Source organism: Phyllobates terribilis, unplaced genomic scaffold, assembly GCF_046119375.1.
Source record: "Phyllobates terribilis strain yellow unplaced genomic scaffold, ASM4611937v1 Scaffold_298__1_contigs__length_2340664, whole genome shotgun sequence".
Classification (NCBI taxonomy): Eukaryota; Metazoa; Chordata; class Amphibia; order Anura; family Dendrobatidae; genus Phyllobates; species Phyllobates terribilis.
In genome coordinates this window covers 559,828-574,355 of record NW_027363058.1, presented here as the reverse complement: position 1 = coordinate 574,355, position 14,528 = coordinate 559,828, and the positions used below count along the sequence as shown (strand labels likewise).

The 14,528-nt window shown below is 44.8% G+C and overlaps 4 non-coding genes and 4 pseudogenes across 4 annotated transcripts; all 8 read left to right on the top strand.

Moving 5' to 3' along the window:
- Positions 1-233: 233 nt before the first annotated feature.
- On the top strand, positions 234-424 carry LOC141220595 (U2 spliceosomal RNA). Its single transcript, XR_012288799.1, has one exon. It is a non-coding gene; the product is annotated as a U2 spliceosomal RNA (small nuclear RNA).
- Positions 425-1,539: 1,115 nt separating this feature from the next.
- Positions 1,540-1,631, top strand: LOC141220769 (U2 spliceosomal RNA; annotated as a pseudogene).
- A 789-nt stretch (positions 1,632-2,420) lies between these two features.
- Positions 2,421-2,601, top strand: LOC141220674 (U2 spliceosomal RNA; annotated as a pseudogene).
- Positions 2,602-3,716: 1,115 nt separating this feature from the next.
- On the top strand, positions 3,717-3,907 carry LOC141220594 (U2 spliceosomal RNA). The gene has a single exon (XR_012288798.1). It is a non-coding gene; the product is annotated as a U2 spliceosomal RNA (small nuclear RNA).
- Positions 3,908-5,022: 1,115 nt separating this feature from the next.
- On the top strand, positions 5,023-5,213 carry LOC141220593 (U2 spliceosomal RNA). The gene has a single exon (XR_012288797.1). It is a non-coding gene; the product is annotated as a U2 spliceosomal RNA (small nuclear RNA).
- Positions 5,214-6,328: 1,115 nt separating this feature from the next.
- On the top strand, positions 6,329-6,519 carry LOC141220591 (U2 spliceosomal RNA). The gene has a single exon (XR_012288795.1). It is a non-coding gene; the product is annotated as a U2 spliceosomal RNA (small nuclear RNA).
- Positions 6,520-7,637: 1,118 nt separating this feature from the next.
- Positions 7,638-7,729, top strand: LOC141220768 (U2 spliceosomal RNA; annotated as a pseudogene).
- Positions 7,730-8,523: 794 nt separating this feature from the next.
- Positions 8,524-8,702, top strand: LOC141220663 (U2 spliceosomal RNA; annotated as a pseudogene).
- The last annotated feature ends 5,826 nt before the right edge of the window (positions 8,703-14,528 follow it).

The window sequence follows — 14,528 nt, the reverse complement described above, 5'->3', positions numbered from 1 at the left end:
ACGGTGTTGAGGCGGGTGGGAACAGCAGGGGGTGAAGGTGCTGTGTTTAAAGAGGTGGAGTTATGCAGATCTAAAACGTGTGGATTGCAGCAGCAGCAAGCCGAAAAGTGCAGGCATGTAAGGGATCTAGAGGTTGACAACATGTCTTCTTAACGGGAGTCCAGGAGCTCATCTCCACAAATGGACTTTTCAGGATCCTTGGGTGGCTCCGTAGTTTGAAACCAATTCTGGTTATCGCTTCTCGGCCTTTTGGCTAAGATCAAGTGTAGTATCTGTTCTTATCAGTTTAATATCTGATACGTCCCCTATCTGGGGACCATATATTAAATGGATTTTTAGAACAGGGAGATGGAAAAAGAGCTTGCTCTGTCCACTCCACGCATTGACCTGGTATTGCAGTATCTCCAGGACCGGTGCACCCCTTCTTTAATGCAGTTTCTAAAATCAGAAAGAATTGAATTCAATGTTTTTTGTTCATTTTGCTTGTTTGTCGGATTTTGGGATGGACTCTTTGGCTTTGCTTTTCTTCTCCTCATTGGATTTTTCATGTTCAAAGTTGCAGAAGCCAGATTACAAGCTCATTTTGGTTCAACTTCAGCAACTGTGCATTGCATTGCCATGTAATGTGATGCAATGCTATCTTTCTAGCTCTCCCTTTTTACTTCCTTTTGGATAAACAGACATATTAGGCAAGCATTTTGGAGCTTTCACCTAAATAACTACAGGTGGTGAGATAAGCTGCACAATATAATTGACCTTTCAGTATATTGTTGCACACACACCATCTATTTAGCAAATGCCCTTGTTATCAACAGCAGCCTTTTAAACTCACCTGAGCTAACAGGTATGTGCGCTGGTTACTCTGCTGCGCTTAAAATTTCTTTTTTGGTTTGCTACAATGCCTTTTCTGAAACGTTGTCTCCTTCTGCTGGAACACTGACTTCTTTCATTTAATGCCTGCAGACTATAAAAGAGAACCCAACCCAAAAAGTTTGGTTGATTAGTCTGTGGCATTCTGTTAAACTGTTGCTTATGGCGGTCTCTGTGAGCTTCTCAGCGACATTCAGCCAGCCAGGTATCCTGCCTGCAGTAGATGGAATGTGGCAATGGAACGCTGGCTGCGCGTGTCATAATAGGCTCTGAGCCTTTATATACCTGTGCACAGCAGCAGCCACCTTCAGTCTGCTGCTGGACAGCCAGCAGCAGCAGCAGCAGGAGAGGTATGTAATCAGGAGCCCTCCTGCTAAGGGTAGACAGCTGCTCGTTCCACCCCACCCCCCGCCTTAATTGGTTCTCCTCCCTTCCAACGGTGTTGAGGCGGGTGGGAACAGCAGGGGGTGAAGGTGCTGTGTTTAAAGAGGTGGAGTTATGCAGATCTAAAACGCGTGGATTGCAGCAGCAGCAAGCCGAAAAGTGCAGGCATGTAAGGGATCTAGAGGTTGACAACATGTCTTCTTAACGGGAGTCCAGGAGCTCATCTCCACAAATGGACTTTTCAGGATCCTTGGGTGGCTCCGTAGTTTGAAACCAATTCTGGTTATCGCTTCTCGGCCTTTTGGCTAAGATCAAGTGTAGTATCTTTCGAAAAGGCGGTTTTGGATGTTGGCCGCCCTAGTAGATTGATACATTATGCACACTGGGGTTTAGGCGCTTGTTAGTACGCCAGGTGGCTAATATAGTCATCTGGTGGAAAGCATGGCCCCCCAGGATCGACGCCATTGGGCCGGGGAAGATCGAAAGCCCGAAGTGTGAAGTGCCCCAGGAGTGGTGACCCTGGGGTGCCTTAACTCACTGGGATTGGGAACCCCACTTGAGTTTATGGCACATTTGCACAAGCACTTCAAATTTTCTTTCTTCGCACACACCCTTATTCCGGGCCTTCTGGCCTTAGGATGGGGAATTTTTCAATTCCCGGTCGAAGGTCCGGGCAGTATTATACTGTGAAACCTTCACTATTTATTTAATTTCTTTGTCACTGTGTGTCCACTTATTCACGTGTGTCACGTCCTACTAGGATTTTGTCGGGATGCGGTTCCCTTACGGGTTCCTCTCTTGGCAGGTCTAGGGGGGGAGTGTGTGGCCATCAGGTTCCGCTCCCCCCTGAACCCCCCTGGCTCTCCTCTTTCGGGAGGAGAGCGTTGTTGGCTCCCCTCTTCCGGGAGGGGAGCACAGTCTTTGGCTCCCAGTGCCTTGCTCGGGTGAGAACTCGGGCAGGTGCTGGGGGTAAGATTGGGTCGCCTCTGGCTTCGGCTGGAGGTGGCTTTTTGTCCCTGTTCCTCGCTGTGGCCTTTTGGCTCGGAGGGACGGGGAATGGTTTGGGGGACCCTTCTCCTTTTGGAGAGGGTTTCAAGAAGACCAGCATCCTAGTGCACTTTTTTTGTGGCACTTGTCACTTTTTTAAGCGCACTCGGGTTTTGTACACGAATTCGGGCTTTCGATAAAAAAAAATCTGTTCTTATCAGTTTAATATCTGATACGTCCCCTATCTGGGGACCATATATTAAATGGATTTTTAGAACAGGGAGATGTGAAAAGAGCTTGCTCTGTCCACTCCACGCATTGACCTGGTATTGCAGTATCTCCAGGACCGGTGCACCCCTTCTTTAATGCAGTTTCTAAAATCAGAAAGAATTGAATTCAATGTTTTTTGTTCATTTTGCTTGTTTGTCGGATTTTGGGATGGACTCTTTGGCTTTGCTTTTCTTCTCCTCATTGGATTTTTCATGTTCAAAGTTGCAGAAGCCAGATTACAAGCTCATTTTGGTTCAACTTCAGCAACTGTGCATTGCATTGCCATGTAATGTGATGCAATGCTATCTTTCTAGCTCTCCCTTTTTACTTCCTTTTGGATAAACAGACATATTAGGCAAGCATTTTGGAGCTTTCACCTAAATAACTACAGGTGGTGAGATAAGCTGCACAATATAATTGACCTTTCAGTATATTGTTGCACACACACCATCTATTTAGCAAATGCCCTTGTTATCAACAGCAGCCTTTTAAACTCACCTGAGCTAACAGGTATGTGCGCTGGTTACTCTGCTGCGCTTAAAATTTCTTTTTTGGTTTGCTACAATGCCTTTTCTGAAACGTTGTCTCCTTCTGCTGGAACACTGACTTCTTTCATTTAATGCCTGCAGACTATAAAAGAGAACCCAACCCAAAAAGTTTGGTTGATTAGTCTGTGGCATTCTGTTAAACTGTTGCTTATGGCGGTCTCTGTGAGCTTCTCAGCGACATTCAGCCAGCCAGGTATCCTGCCTGCAGTAGATGGAATGTGGCAATGGAACGCTGGCTGCGCGTGTCATAATAGGCTCTGAGCCTTTATATACCTGTGCACAGCAGCAGCCACCTTCAGTCTGCTGCTGGACAGCCAGCAGCAGCAGCAGCAGGAGAGGTATGTAATCAGGAGCCCTCCTGCTAAGGGTAGACAGCTGCTCGTTCCACCCCACCCCCCGCCTTAATTGGTTCTCCTCCCTTCCAACGGTGTTGAGGCGGGTGGGAACAGCAGGGGGTGAAGGTGCTGTGTTTAAAGAGGTGGAGTTATGCAGATCTAAAACGCGTGGATTGCAGCAGCAGCAAGCCGAAAAGTGCAGGCATGTAAGGGATCTAGAGGTTGACAACATGTCTTCTTAACGGGAGTCCAGGAGCTCATCTCCACAAATGGACTTTTCAGGATCCTTGGGTGGCTCCGTAGTTTGAAACCAATTCTGGTTATCGCTTCTCGGCCTTTTGGCTAAGATCAAGTGTAGTATCTGTTCTTATCAGTTTAATATCTGATACGTCCCCTATCTGGGGACCATATATTAAATGGATTTTTAGAACAGGGAGATGGAAAAAGAGCTTGCTCTGTCCACTCCACGCATTGACCTGGTATTGCAGTATCTCCAGGACCGGTGCACCCCTTCTTTAATGCAGTTTCTAAAATCAGAAAGAATTGAATTCAATGTTTTTTGTTCATTTTGCTTGTTTGTCGGATTTTGGGATGGACTCTTTGGCTTTGCTTTTCTTCTCCTCATTGGATTTTTCATGTTCAAAGTTGCAGAAGCCAGATTACAAGCTCATTTTGGTTCAACTTCAGCAACTGTGCATTGCATTGCCATGTAATGTGATGCAATGCTATCTTTCTAGCTCTCCCTTTTTACTTCCTTTTGGATAAACAGACATATTAGGCAAGCATTTTGGAGCTTTCACCTAAATAACTACAGGTGGTGAGATAAGCTGCACAATATAATTGACCTTTCAGTATATTGTTGCACACACACCATCTATTTAGCAAATGCCCTTGTTATCAACAGCAGCCTTTTAAACTCACCTGAGCTAACAGGTATGTGCGCTGGTTACTCTGCTGCGCTTAAAATTTCTTTTTTGGTTTGCTACAATGCCTTTTCTGAAACGTTGTCTCCTTCTGCTGGAACACTGACTTCTTTCATTTAATGCCTGCAGACTATAAAAGAGAACTCAACCCAAAAAGTTTGGTTGATTAGTCTGTGGCATTCTGTTAAACTGTTGCTTATGGCGGTCTCTGTGAGCTTCTCAGCGACATTCAGCCAGCCAGGTATCCTGCCTGCAGTAGATGGAATGTGGCAATGGAACGCTGGCTGCGCGTGTCATAATAGGCTCTGAGCCTTTATATACCTGTGCACAGCAGCAGCCACCTTCAGTCTGCTGCTGGACAGCCAGCAGCAGCAGCAGCAGGAGAGGTATGTAATCAGGAGCCCTCCTGCTAAGGGTAGACAGCTGCTCGTTCCACCCCACCCCCCGCCTTAATTGGTTCTCCTCCCTTCCAACGGTGTTGAGGCGGGTGGGAACAGCAGGGGGTGAAGGTGCTGTGTTTAAAGAGGTGGAGTTATGCAGATCTAAAACGCGTGGATTGCAGCAGCAGCAAGCCGAAAAGTGCAGGCATGTAAGGGATCTAGAGGTTGACAACATGTCTTCTTAACGGGAGTCCAGGAGCTCATCTCCACAAATGGACTTTTCAGGATCCTTGGGTGGCTCCGTAGTTTGAAACCAATTCTGGTTATCGCTTCTCGGCCTTTTGGCTAAGATCAAGTGTAGTATCTGTTCTTATCAGTTTAATATCTGATACGTCCCCTATCTGGGGACCATATATTAAATGGATTTTTAGAACAGGGAGATGGAAAAAGAGCTTGCTCTGTCCACTCCACGCATTGACCTGGTATTGCAGTATCTCCAGGACCGGTGCACCCCTTCTTTAATGCAGTTTCTAAAATCAGAAAGAATTGAATTCAATGTTTTTTGTTCATTTTGCTTGTTTGTCGGATTTTGGGATGGACTCTTTGGCTTTGCTTTTCTTCTCCTCATTGGATTTTTCATGTTCAAAGTTGCAGAAGCCAGATTACAAGCTCATTTTGGTTCAACTTCAGCAACTGTGCATTGCATTGCCATGTAATGTGATGCAATGCTATCTTTCTAGCTCTCCCTTTTTGCTTCCTTTTGGATAAACAGACATATTAGGCAAGCATTTTGGAGCTTTCACCTAAATAACTACAGGTGGTGAGATAAGCTGCACAATATAATTGACCTTTCAGTATATTGTTGCACACACACCATCTATTTAGCAAATGCCCTTGTTATCAACAGCAGCCTTTTAAACTCACCTGAGCTAACAGGTATGTGCGCTGGTTACTCTGCTGCGCTTAAAATTTCTTTTTTGGTTTGCTACAATGCCTTTTCTGAAACGTTGTCTCCTTCTGCTGGAACACTGACTTCTTTCATTTAATGCCTGCAGACTATAAAAGAGAACCCAACCCAAAAAGTTTGGTTGATTAGTCTGTGGCATTCTGTTAAACTGTTGCTTATGGCGGTCTCTGTGAGCTTCTCAGCGACATTCAGCCAGCCAGGTATCCTGCCTGCAGTAGATGGAATGTGGCAATGGAACGCTGGCTGCGCGTGTCATAATAGGCTCTGAGCCTTTATATACCTGTGCACAGCAGCAGCCACCTTCAGTCTGCTGCTGGACAGCCAGCAGCAGCAGCAGCAGGAGAGGTATGTAATCAGGAGCCCTCCTGCTAAGGGTAGACAGCTGCTCGTTCCACCCCACCCCCCGCCTTAATTGGTTCTCCTCCCTTCCAACGGTGTTGAGGCGGGTGGGAACAGCAGGGGGTGAAGGTGCTGTGTTTAAAGAGGTGGAGTTATGCAGATCTAAAACGCGTGGATTGCAGCAGCAGCAAGCCGAAAAGTGCAGGCATGTAAGGGATCTAGAGGTTGACAACATGTCTTCTTAACGGGAGTCCAGGAGCTCATCTCCACAAATGGACTTTTCAGGATCCTTGGGTGGCTCCGTAGTTTGAAACCAATTCTGGTTATCGCTTCTCGGCCTTTTGGCTAAGATCAAGTGTAGTATCTGTTCTTATCAGTTTAATATCTGATACGTCCCCTATCTGGGGACCATATATTAAATGGATTTTTAGAACAGGGAGATGGAAAAAGAGCTTGCTCTGTCCACTCCACGCATTGACCTGGTATTGCAGTATCTCCAGGACCGGTGCACCCCTTCTTTAATGCAGTTTCTAAAATCAGAAAGAATTGAATTCAATGTTTTTTGTTCATTTTGCTTGTTTGTCGGATTTTGGGATGGACTCTTTGGCTTTGCTTTTCTTCTCCTCATTGGATTTTTCATGTTCAAAGTTGCAGAAGCCAGATTACAAGCTCATTTTGGTTCAACTTCAGCAACTGTGCATTGCATTGCCATGTAATGTGATGCAATGCTATCTTTCTAGCTCTCCCTTTTTACTTCCTTTTGGATAAACAGACATATTAGGCAAGCATTTTGGAGCTTTCACCTAAATAACTACAGGTGGTGAGATAAGCTGCACAATATAATTGACCTTTCAGTATATTGTTGCACACACACCATCTATTTAGCAAATGCCCTTGTTATCAACAGCAGCCTTTTAAACTCACCTGAGCTAACAGGTATGTGCGCTGGTTACTCTGCTGCGCTTAAAATTTCTTTTTTGGTTTGCTACAATGCCTTTTCTGAAACGTTGTCTCCTTCTGCTGGAACACTGACTTCTTTCATTTAATGCCTGCAGACTATAAAAGAGAACCCAACCCAAAAAGTTTGGTTGATTAGTCTGTGGCATTCTGTTAAACTGTTGCTTATGGCGGTCTCTGTGAGCTTCTCAGCGACATTCAGCCAGCCAGGTATCCTGCCTGCAGTAGATGGAATGTGGCAATGGAACGCTGGCTGCGCGTGTCATAATAGGCTCTGAGCCTTTATATACCTGTGCACAGCAGCAGCCACCTTCAGTCTGCTGCTGGACAGCCAGCAGCAGCAGCAGCAGCAGGAGAGGTATGTAATCAGGAGCCCTCCTGCTAAGGGTAGACAGCTGCTCGTTCCACCCCACCCCCCGCCTTAATTGGTTCTCCTCCCTTCCAACGGTGTTGAGGCGGGTGGGAACAGCAGGGGGTGAAGGTGCTGTGTTTAAAGAGGTGGAGTTATGCAGATCTAAAACGCGTGGATTGCAGCAGCAGCAAGCCGAAAAGTGCAGGCATGTAAGGGATCTAGAGGTTGACAACATGTCTTCTTAACGGGAGTCCAGGAGCTCATCTCCACAAATGGACTTTTCAGGATCCTTGGGTGGCTCCGTAGTTTGAAACCAATTCTGGTTATCGCTTCTCGGCCTTTTGGCTAAGATCAAGTGTAGTATCTTTCGAAAAGGCGGTTTTGGATGTTGGCCGCCCTAGTAGATTGATACATTATGCACACTGGGGTTTAGGCGCTTGTTAGTACGCCAGGTGGCTAATATAGTCATCTGGTGGAAAGCATGGCCCCCCAGGATCGACGCCATTGGGCCGGGGAAGATCGAAAGCCCGAAGTGTGAAGTGCCCCAGGAGTGGTGACCCTGGGGTGCCTTAACTCACTGGGATTGGGAACCCCACTTGAGTTTATGGCACATTTGCACTAGCACTTCAATATTTCTTTCTTCACACACACCCTTATTCCGGGCCTTCTGGCCTTAGGATGGGGAATTTTTCAATTCCCGGTCGAAGGTCCGGGCAGTATTATACTGTGAAACCTTCACTATTTATTTAATTTTTTTTTGTCACTGTGTGTCCACTTTTTCACGTGTGTCCACGTCCTTACTAGGATTTTGTCGGGATGCGGTTCCCTTACGGGTTCCTCTCTTGGCAGGTCTAGGGGGGGAGTGTGTGGCCATCAGGTTCCGCTCCCCCCTGAACCCCACTGGCTCTCCTCTTTCGGGAGGAGAGCGTTGCTGGCTCCCCTCTTCCGGGAGGGGAGCACAGTCTTTGGCTCCCAGTGCCTTGCTCGGGTGAGAACTCGGGCAGGTGCTGGGGGTAAGATTGGGTCGCCTCTGGCTCCGGCTGGAGGTGGCTATTTGTCCCTGTTCCTCGCTGTGGCCTTCTGGCTCGGAGGGACGGGGAATGGTTTGGGGGACCCTTCTCCTTTTGGAGAGGGTTTCAAGAAGACCAGCATCCTAGTGCACTTTTTTTTGTGGCACTTGTCACTTTTTTAAGCGCACTCGGGTTTTGTACACGAATTCGGGCTTTCGATAAAAAAATCTGTTCTTATCAGTTTAATATCTGATACGTCCCCTATCTGGGGACCATATATTAAATGGATTTTTAGAACAGGGAGATGGAAAAAGAGCTTGCTCTGTCCACTCCACGCATTGACCTGGTATTGCAGTATCTCCAGGATCGGTGCACCCCTTCTTTAATGCAGTTTCTAAAATCAGAAAGAATTGAATTCAATGTTTTTTGTTCATTTTGCTTGTTTGTCGGATTTTGGGATGGACTCTTTGGCTTTGCTTTTCTTCTCCTCATTGGATTTTTCATGTTCAAAGTTGCAGAAGCCAGATTACAAGCTCATTTTGGTTCAACTTCAGCAACTGTGCATTGCATTGCCATGTAATGTGATGCAATGCTATCTTTCTAGCTCTCCCTTTTTACTTCCTTTTGGATAAACAGACATATTAGGCAAGCATTTTGGAGCTTTCACCTAAATAACTACAGGTGGTGAGATAAGCTGCACAATATAATTGACCTTTCAGTATATTGTTGCACACACACCATCTATTTAGCAAATGCCCTTGTTATCAACAGCAGCCTTTTAAACTCACCTGAGCTAACAGGTATGTGCGCTGGTTACTCTGCTGCGCTTAAAATTTCTTTTTTGGTTTGCTACAATGCCTTTTCTGAAACGTTGTCTCCTTCTGCTGGAACACTGACTTCTTTCATTTAATGCCTGCAGACTATAAAAGAGAACCCAACCCAAAAAGTTTGGTTGATTAGTCTGTGGCATTCTGTTAAACTGTTGCTTATGGCGGTCTCTGTGAGCTTCTCAGCGACATTCAGCCAGCCAGGTATCCTGCCTGCAGTAGATGGAATGTGGCAATGGAACGCTGGCTGCGCGTGTCATAATAGGCTCTGAGCCTTTATATACCTGTGCACAGCAGCAGCCACCTTCAGTCTGCTGCTGGACAGCCAGCAGCAGCAGCAGCAGGAGAGGTATGTAATCAGGAGCCCTCCTGCTAAGGGTAGACAGCTGCTCGTTCCACCCCACCCCCCGCCTTAATTGGTTCTCCTCCCTTCCAACGGTGTTGAGGCGGGTGGGAACAGCAGGGGGTGAAGGTGCTGTGTTTAAAGAGGTGGAGTTATGCAGATCTAAAACGCGTGGATTGCAGCAGCAGCAAGCCGAAAAGTGCAGGCATGTAAGGGATCTAGAGGTTGACAACATGTCTTCTTAACGGGAGTCCAGGAGCTCATCTCCACAAATGGACTTTTCAGGATCCTTGGGTGGCTCCGTAGTTTGAAACCAATTCTGGTTATCGCTTCTCGGCCTTTTGGCTCAGATCGGGGTGTTTGCCTCGGTCTGGGCTGAGGGGTGCGTATTTTCGGCTCGTGTGGTGGAGAAAGCGATCCGTGCCTTGGGCATTACAATGGCGGCTGTAAAGAATACCGTGCGATTGGAGGTTATTGAGGACCACAGACATAACATCGGCTTGGAATTTATTGTCCGGAATATAGTGATGGAATTGACGGGATTTAAACTGGAGAAGATTTTTTGTATCCAGGAGTTTCCTAAAGCTGGTAATTATGACATTTCTTTCTACTTGGAAGCAGACTGTTTGACTTTCTTTCAGCGTTTAAAAGAGAAAAGACATCGTGAGTATTTACAATTTATAATCCCTAAGCCTTTGTTTTCTAATATTGAAAGGCCCATTACTGTACACATGTATAACCCGTTTGTGGAGATCCCTTTGATTAGAGCTTTCTTATCACGGTATTGCTCAGTAATAAGGGGGGGAATCATGCAAAAGAATATTTTTGCTGTTTTCAATGGGAATGTGAAATTTTGGGCTCGTTTCAAATCTGACCCTGAGGGTATTGGTGGAACCATGCACCCACCTGCAAATTTCTCCATTGGAGGAAATAGAGGATTCCTACATTATCCTGGTCAGCCCTCTTTTTGTAGGAAATGTTTTTGTTATGGCCATATAGCTGCGGAATGTACCTCTGATGTAACTTGTAGGAATTGTAAAAAATCAGGGCATGAAGCCTTTGAATGTCCCTATCCTGCAATATGTGACTTATGTGGTGAAAATGGCCACACTTGTAGATCATGTCCTAATGTTAGCCGTCAGGTTTTTTTGGCGCGTCTTAATACTGAGAGACGTAGGACATGGGGGGAGAGACAGGGGGCTCCTCAGGCACAGGAGGGCCCTACTGAAATCCCTCGTGTTGTTCCTGAAACTACTACAATGGTGGAGGAAGTGGTGGATTTTATTCCCACTGTGGCTGAGGTGCATGATATCACTGTAGAGGGAAATCTTGGAGACCAGGTGCAGCCTGACGTGGGTGTGGCACCACCTGTAGAGTTGCCTTCTGGGTCAGGGGCTGAGACGGCTCTCAGTGAGGTAATTGAGGAGGTGGAAAGCTCTGAGGAGATGTCTGCCCCAAGTTCCGTTGACATACAGTGGTCAGTTTCTCCAGAGGAAATAGAGGCTGCCAGGATGCCTTCAGCTGAAAATGCTGCCATCGTTTGTAAAGCCTTGGCCAAACAGAAGAAGACTGGTAAAACTGTAAAGAGGTTACAAAAGAAGAAATTTGAGTCTTTTGAGTCTCACAACCCTTTTTCCGTCCTATCTGACTCTGGGGAGGACTCACATTTGAATGAACCTTATAAGGCCACTCCCATATCACCTAGTGAAGGTTTCTTAGAGGAAAAGGATGTGGCAGGCTTGGAGAGCCTATTTGAATTTTCTGAGGTGGCCTGAGACATGTTGATTTCCTTTTCTGGTCTTCCCGGTCTCCATAACCTGCATTGACACCTATGGTCCTGCGGCTGAAAATAATCTCCCAGAATGTACGTATGTTTGCATCAGCGACAAAGCGTGCCACTGTTCTGGACTATTTGGCATCTAAGGGCTGTGACATTATATGTGTTCAAGAATGTGGTTTATCTAAATTTCCTAAACAAAATGAGTGGCTGTATGGGGAGGCAGTGTGGTCCTTTTCTAATACTAACAGAAATGATGGCATTGGAATCCTTATCCAAAACAGAGACATTCGCTTAAAACAGAAAACTATTATTCTGGAAGGAAGATGTGCTTGTATCACTCTATCATACCTTGGTTGGGACTTTAAACTAATTTGCATATATGCAAATGTGGATAAAAATGAGCGCTTATCACTCTTCAAAAAATTGACTTTTTTTTTGCATGGCAAGTTGCCTGTTTTTGTTATTGGTGACTTTAACTGTATTTTTTCAAAAGAAGCAAGGGCAGGTTCATGGCAATCTAAAGTGGATGTTACAGGTAATCTATGGAACCAAATGACTAAAGACTTCTCCCTTAGGGATGCTGTGTCGGAGAAGCCGGGACCTTTTACATATCATTCAGATGATGGCCATGCCGAGTCTAGACTGGACTATTTTTTTGTTTCCTCACCGGCAGTTAAATGTGTTAAGTATTCCCAAGAGAAAGTTTGCTTCTCTGATCATGAGTGTTTGCTTGGGGTGTTTGAGGTGGATGGTTTTTTCTATGGCAAAGGGAGGTGGCGGATGAATGTGAGTGTTCTGGATGACAAGCAAGTTTTCAGGTGTTTTTCAAAAAAATACCATGGTTGGGTGAGGAGGAAAAGGGATTTTTGCAATATCTTGGAATGGTGGGTGTGGGTCAAGGTTAGAATTAGGGATTTTTTCAGGAAAATTGGCTATATTAAGGCTAAAAAGAAGAGATTATTATATACACAAATAAATAGGAGGATTTCCTTTTTGCATGAATGTAGAGCTATGGGTATAGATGTTAAAAGTGAGTTGGTTAAAATGAAGAACGAAATGGGTGATTGGATGTTTGGACGAGGAAAGGAAATCATATTCCGGTCGAGAGTGAAGTTTAGGGAACAGAATGAGAAATGTACGCGCTTCTTTTTTAAGAAAATGTGTGGTGGTAAACGGGATATGCATGTGTTAGTGAATGATAAGGGTGATGAGGTACATGGTGAGGGAGTGATCAAGGAAGTGGTTAATTTTTATAAAGGCTTGTATGGGGAGAAAAAGTGTGATTTGGGGAACGAGAATGAGTTTTTGCAGGTACTTGGAAATTTTGTTACAGAAAGTGAAAGTCAGGCTTTGATGGATGATTTAACAGAGAAAGAATTGTTGGGTGTGATCTCCAAGTCTCCGAAGAACAAATCCCCTGGGCAGGATGGAATCCCATGTGATTTTTATGCAAAATATTGGGACGTTGTTTCTCAGGATCTGTTTGAAGTCATGAAATCCTTGTTTGCCGGAGTGAGTATGCCTGAGTGTATGAAGGGAGGTTTGGTTGTGTTATTGTTTAAAAAAGGTGATAGAAAGAGGCTAGCCAACTGGAGACCAATTACGCTGCTTAATGCTGATTATAAGATTTTTGCGAAAATTTTGGCTTGTCGTATGAGAGAAGTGATAGCATCTGTGATTGAGGAGGAACAAGTGTGTGCAGTGCCTGAACGGAGGATACAAGAGAACATTTGTCTGGTGAGGGATGTGCTAGAGGATTGTAAGAGTAGAAAGAAAGGTGTGATTGTATGTGCGCTTGACTTTGAAAAGGCCTTTGATTGTGTGGCTCATGTGTTTTTGTTTAATGTGTTGTTGAAGATGGGCTTTCCAGAGCGCTTGGTTAGATTGATTATGGGAATGTATGAGGGTGCTAGCAGTGTGGTGCAGGTGAATGGTTTTTTATCTGAGTCTTTTGAAATATTGTCAGGGGTGAGGCAGGGATGCCCGCTTTCTCCAATCATGTTTATTTGTGTGATGGAGCCTCTTCTCCAGCTTATTAGAAGGGATACAGTTTTAAAGGGGTTTTTGATCCCTGGCTGTGATGGTAAGGCTATTAAAGTGATTGGTTATATGGATGATGTGTGTGTGTTGTGTGATTCTGAGAGTGATGTCGCAAGGGTTAAATGGTTAGTCCAATGTTTTTGTGTGGCCTCTGCTTTCAAAATAAATTGGGAAAAAGTAAGGTTAAGGGATTTTTTAGTAGTAAAAAAGTGAGTGATGCAGATATGGAATGTGTGGAAGGGGGGATTAAAGTGTTGGGGGTGTGTCTGGATGAGAGTTTAAAAGGGGACAAGAGTTGGGAGGATCTGGGTGGTAAAATTGCAAGGAAATTGGAATTATGGCGTCTGCGTGATCTGTCCTTTACTGGGAAAATTTTAATCATTAAAAGTATCATTCTCCCTATGCTTATTTATGTAGCTTTGATTTTTCCCCCATCTGTTGGAGTTTTGAAGAAGATTAATAGATTACTTTTTGTGTTCCTTTGGGGCAGTAATATAGAGAAGGCCAAGAGGGAATTTCTTCATAGGTGTAAAAGGAATGGTGGCCTAGGATTCCCTAACATCGAGACTTTTATTGGTCTGAATTGTATTAGTTTTTTTGCAGGACTTTTATTAAAGCAATCCAAGGCTGCATGTATGTGTAGATACCTTGGAGGCTCCGTCTTCCATCGGTTAAAATGGATGAATTATGATAACTGTAAACCTACTGCTTATGTATGCCCTTATTGGTACTTACAATTGGAATGTTTTATCAAAAAATTTCATCTTGAGAAAGTTCAGATGGTGAGTTTTCTGAAGAATAAAAGCATGGTGAAAAGGATGTGTGCGGATAATAGGATGTGTGAAATTAATGGGTTAAGGTCAGCTGAAGCGGAGGATGTCTGGTGTAAGCTGGTCAAACATGATATGTCTAACAAACAGAAAGATTTAGTTTGGATGTCTTTGCATGGGATTTTACCTGTGAGGAGTGTACAAAAAAGGAAAGGGTTGGCGGTGTCTGAAAGGTGTCCGAGAGAGCGGTGTGGGTGTAATGAAGAGGTCCATCATGTTCTATGGTCATGTAGGTTTGCGAAGGATGTTTGGTCTAAATTGGGTGGGTTATGTATGGAATTGACTGGGGTGAAACGTTTGAATTTTGAAATTGTCATGTTTGGGTTATGCATGTTAAACCGTGAAAAGGATAGGATTTTGTGGCTGTTTTTGGCTTGTGTGAAGGA